The 5,000-nt window shown below is 51.7% G+C and overlaps 1 long non-coding RNA gene across 1 annotated transcript in view; it reads left to right on the plus strand.

The window, feature by feature from the left end:
• Nucleotides 1-39: 39 nt before the first annotated feature.
• Nucleotides 40-5,000, plus strand: part of LOC105239727 — a 42,624-nt gene continuing 37,663 nt past the window's right edge. The window contains exon 1 of the long non-coding RNA XR_004627716.1: nt 40-208. This is a non-coding gene — a long non-coding RNA (uncharacterized LOC105239727). The remainder of the gene's footprint in view (nt 209-5,000) is intronic.

Genomic DNA, 5,000 nt, shown 5'->3' on the forward strand with positions numbered 1-5,000 from the left:
GCCCCCTCCCGCCTCCCCCACTCCCCTTCAACCCCACCCGCCACCCACACTCCGCTCCGCTGCCGGGCCCCGAGCGAGCTCCGCGCGCCCGGGCGGGAGCCGAGGGCTCCCCGGGTTCAAAGGGCCGCAGCCCCGAGGGAATGCCCTCCTCGCTGTGCCCCGGGGGGCAGAAGCGGACTGCAGGGCGGTGGGACCGGCCTGGGCCACGGTAGGAACCGCGAAACCTCCCGCTTCCCTAAGTAGAGCTCGTCCCGGGGGAGGGCGCCGGGGAGATCGGAGCCCGGAGGGGCCTTTTTGCCAAGACCGAGCAGAGGCCGAGCCCGAGTCCGGGCCGCAGGCTGTGCCTCGGCGTTCCGCCACGGCCCCGGCGGGGCACCCTGGGCCCACCAGGCTGTCACAGGCATATGTACATGTGTGGCACGACCACGGGCGGAGGCCGTGAGCCTCTGCAGGCCTCACTGCGCTCCGCACCCCCTTGGGTGATTATCGGGTCCCCACCTCCTTCCCAGCGGCCTCGGCTCCAGGAAAGGCCTTTAATCAGATATTAAGCTTTTTCCGAAGTTTGATTCTTTCCAAAGGACAGTTCTCAGCTAACTGGCTGTAAACATAATTAATAGTTATTAACATGAAAGAAAAAGAAAGAAAGAAAGAAAGAAAGAAAGAAAGAAAGAAAGAAAGAAGAAAGAAAGAGAAAGAAAGATCTCTGTGGTGCTTAAAAGGATATTGGTCTCTGTCTAGCTCACTCTCAAGCTTGGAGAGAACACTGAAATCTGAAAATATCCTGATCAGATTATTAGACCTGATTCTATGGTGTTTCCCCTCCCCCCTTTCTCTAATGAAATTCCTCTCTCTTCTCCCTTCCTCTGTCTCTCCTGTTCTCACTCTCTTTCTCCTTCCAGTCTCAATCTCGCTCTAATCCAGGAGTCATTAGCAACACCCTCTGGCTACATGTTTTGCATCAGTGAAACATTGTGACATAGTTGTAATACAAAGTCGGCCGCCTTGCACTGCATCTTGCGGTAGGAAGTGTAATAGCAATAAAAATCATTTTTCATCTCCAGGCATTATTCCGTGAAAAAAAAAAACCAACCCAGAAAATCTGAATGTGAGAAGAGGAGGGGGTGGGAGAGAGAGAAATGAAGGGAGGTAAAGAAGGAGGGAGGGAAGGGGAGAGAGAGGTAGGGAGAAGGAGAGAGGCAAATCTTTCTAATTTAGAGACTCCCCTTCTCAAAACTGTAGGCAGGTAGATTGAACCATTTCATTTTCTAATGCTCTACTCTCTTCTGTTTTGGTCCCTGTTCCTCACTGTTGTCTCTCAGTGGATTCCAGGACCCTTCTAGCAGTTGCCTCTTAGCTCCCAAGATCCCTCAACAGCTTCCTTCTCCCCAGGGTAGCATCCCTCCAAGGCAAGAAAACCCCAAGACTCCCAGAGACCAGGCCACCCCTCCTCGGCTGGCCAGGGTGTGGGATCCTCATTTAAGTCCTGCTAAGAAATTTGGGCCTCTTTCCTATATGGTCTGTCAAGAATCTTTCCTAGCCTGATAGAGAAGGGACAAATAACCAGAAAACCAACTTGGCTTTTTTTTCCTGTCCCAGTCCTGTAGTTTTTGAGCAAGGGTGGGGGGCTCTCTGAGAGTCTTCTAATCTGCAATGGGGAGTGTTGGTTACAGGGCCAAGGAGCATTCCCTCCATTGCCACCCTGTGAACTTAGGAAGGGCAAAGATTCAAGAAAGGGTCTCTACATTGGGTTTCCTCTGGCAGGAAAATGCAGAGGCTTAGACACACTCCCCCACCCCCATGGTCCCCAGTTGAGTCATCATTCTATCTGGAATCCCCTGAGCTCCTTAAAACAGAACCAAAAACAAACTTGTAGTTAAAACTACATTAGGAAAAGGACTGTGCCCCCCTCAAAACAAAGAAACTACACAAATTCTCTCAGGACACAAGATAGACTCCCTGCTTTTAACACCATGTTTGGCATCTTCACAGAAAAATATCTTGTTTCATGAAATTTGTTTTTACATATAACGTCTATTTCTGGGATGATGCACTTTGAAAACAAATTGAAGCAAAGACTCACCGTATAAGTGAATTATTTCTTCTGGAAATTTTTTAGTCATGAGGGCTTAAGAATGGGGCAAACCTCTTAAGTTGCCAACAGGATAAGATAAGGTCAAAGGCAGTGTAATTTGTACCTCTCGCTGTTGCTGCTTTCACCTGTGGACAGGTGTCTATGTTTAAGGGCTGCATTTTGTGGTGATTTTGTCAGCAGAGTCGAAAGCTGTGGGGGTACGAGGTTTGGTAGGCTGGCCACTGGCATGGCCTGGCAGAGCCCCTCTCATGTCCGACCCACCAGAATGAATGAATTTGGGTGTAATTATAATTGGGAAGGGATAACGTCATAGGCCTTCTTCGAAATATTTGCGTTGGCCTCAGCTGAGTGGCCCACATTCGACGGCCCGAACCCATGGCCTCCAAGAAGACATCTCTCATTTATTTTCTTTCCTATCAAAGCAGCGTCACCGCTTAGACTTGGTGAAATTGTACCTATGTATTTTCCTTTTTTTCCTGTTATTTTCTCTTCATCCCAGTGCAGATATTGTGCGATATGTCGGTCAAAGATAATGGCTTTTAACCGATTGGAAGAAGGCCTGTGCGTTTCGGCTTCCCTTAAGGTTTTGATGGAGGAGAAAGTCCGGTGACGGTCAAGTTAGGCTGCGGAAGGCTGGGAGCATGGCCATGCAATTCCAGTTTCCGCAGCGAGGTGGCGCTCCAGGGTACGGCAGCGCACCCAGCCGCCGGCCGCCGACCGCGCCGGCCGCGTTCCCGGAGCGAGGCAATGGCCGCGGAGCCAGGTTACCGCCCGCTTCCTCTCGCCCCGGCACCAAAAGTCGGAGAGCGCTCAGACCCTCTGCGCCAACCGGTCCGCAGGGTGGGCGAAGGCCTGAGGCCACGACCGGGGGAGGCTGGCGGCGGCAGGCAGTTAAGACCCGGCCGGCCGAGGCCGGTGCACACTCCCGGCGCTCTTGCTCCGGGGAATCTGCAAAGTTCGTGTTCGCGGTGGGACCCGGGCCGGGAGGACGCGAGGGTGCAGGGACCTCAGAGCCTCCGGGACTGGCGCGTGGGGGTTCGGACTCTGCCTAGTTGGGGGGAGGCCAGCCCCCAACACGCCAGGGAGTCGCCCAACTCTTCCACCTGAGGGTCGGGAGACGTCTTCCTTTTTTCTTGTTTTAAGAAAAATTAAAGAAAGAAAATCTTACGCACTCGATTTTGCTTTGTCCTCCAAACTAGGCAGTTTTCCTGTTGTCTAGGTTTTTCTTTTTCTTTCCTGTAATTTTCCTTTCCTTCCCTTTTCATTCTTTGCTCTCCCCCTTCTTTCCTGTTTTCTTTCTTTCCTGTTTTCTCTTTCTTTCTTTCTTTTCTTTCTTTTTCTTTCTTTCTTTCCTACTTCTAAGAGATGGTTCTGTGTGAGTGGGTGGGAGAAAGAAAGAGAAGGGGGTTGGCACCAGCCCTGGAGGACCCAGCATTGGTAGAGGGCAGCAAAATTGAAGAAGAAACTATTTCAATTTATTGAACGCATTTCCATCCTTGCGATTTCGTTTCCACACTTCTGCCTTCCCTGGGTATCTAACAAGCTCTAGGTCAGCGATGACCAGCAGGAAGTGCCTTTCACCCGGCCATCCTCAACCTGTAGTCGTGGAGGCCCTTTCAAACTGTTTTTGAAACGATAGAAATAAGAATAGTAATAGTCAAAATGAGTAGCATTTCCATCCTGCGTGAATTTCCTCATGAGTTTGCAACCCGGCTCTGCGAAGCGGGAGCAAAGCAAGCAGCGCGCTGGTTAGGCTGGGCCCTCTTTTCAGCAGTTCGTTGCACCGGAACGCCCCGGGAGCCGCTGGCCTCCGCAGTGGCCTTGGGCACCGGGCCTGGGCCCTGGCAGCCGCTGGGAAGCCATGCTGAGCCTGCACTCTACCGCCTGCTCCCTACCAGCTGCACTTCTTTTAGCCGATATTTCTGGTCACCTCACCTTCCTTGAAGTTTTCTACTACAAATGCAGGAATTTTCGGCCCTAATTTAGAAGTCTGCAGAAACTCAGAGGGTCAGGTCATTAGAAATGTTAACGTAGCGACCAAGAATTATAAACATGATCTAAAAGTCTCTTCCAATTCATTTCTTCAAGTACTTATTTGAGTTAAGTGATGAAAAGTGACAGTTGTGAAATAGACAGCTTTTAAAAGTAATGAAGTCAGATGAGGCTTTAACCTGTCGATTGCTATAAATCAACTTTGAAAAAGACGAATGAAGAATATTATTTGGGCACCTAACAGCCAACATTTGCTGTTCGGGCTGCGGGTCCTGAAGTCCACCTGTAAGAACTGCGGGCGGGGGTACCCCCAGAGGCCCTGAGCTTGGAGTGTGGCCCTGGGTGATCGAGCCAGCCTAAGACCCCNACCCCCCCCCCCCCCCCCCGCTGTCTGAAGCCACATTTTGTTGGGGGCGGGTCTTCATTTCTGCTGGGACTTCGACCACGGTTTGGGGCCACCCTCCTATGTCTGGGCAGGTAACCCAGCCTTCAGTACAGCTGGAAATTCAGGAAACTGAACACCACGGAATAGACGGGAGCTCAGCCTGGCTCTCCAGCCCGCTGAGGGTGCCCACTTCCTTTCTCCAGCCCCGCAGGGAAGGGCCAGGGCCTGAATGACACCCTGACCTTATTAACTCTTTGGAAATGGTGGTGGCAGAGGTGGGGAGGGAGGCAGGTGAGGAAGAGAGCAGGAAATCATATTTCCCTGAGGCTGGGGGGCAGGCGTTGGGTTCTCAGTGACATCAAATGGTCCTAATCTGGGAGGGAACTCCAGGAAGGAGGGGGACTGGGACAGGCATTTGGAGGTCTCCTGATGGGGGAGAAGGATCTCAATTCTGCACATGCCAGGGTCAGAGTTCAGATACGGTTTCTGGAGGGTGAACTGGTGGGGTGTTTTAAAATAAATTCTACACAC

Source organism: Ailuropoda melanoleuca, chromosome 9 (assembly GCF_002007445.2).
Source record: "Ailuropoda melanoleuca isolate Jingjing chromosome 9, ASM200744v2, whole genome shotgun sequence".
Classification (NCBI taxonomy): domain Eukaryota; kingdom Metazoa; phylum Chordata; class Mammalia; order Carnivora; family Ursidae; genus Ailuropoda; species Ailuropoda melanoleuca.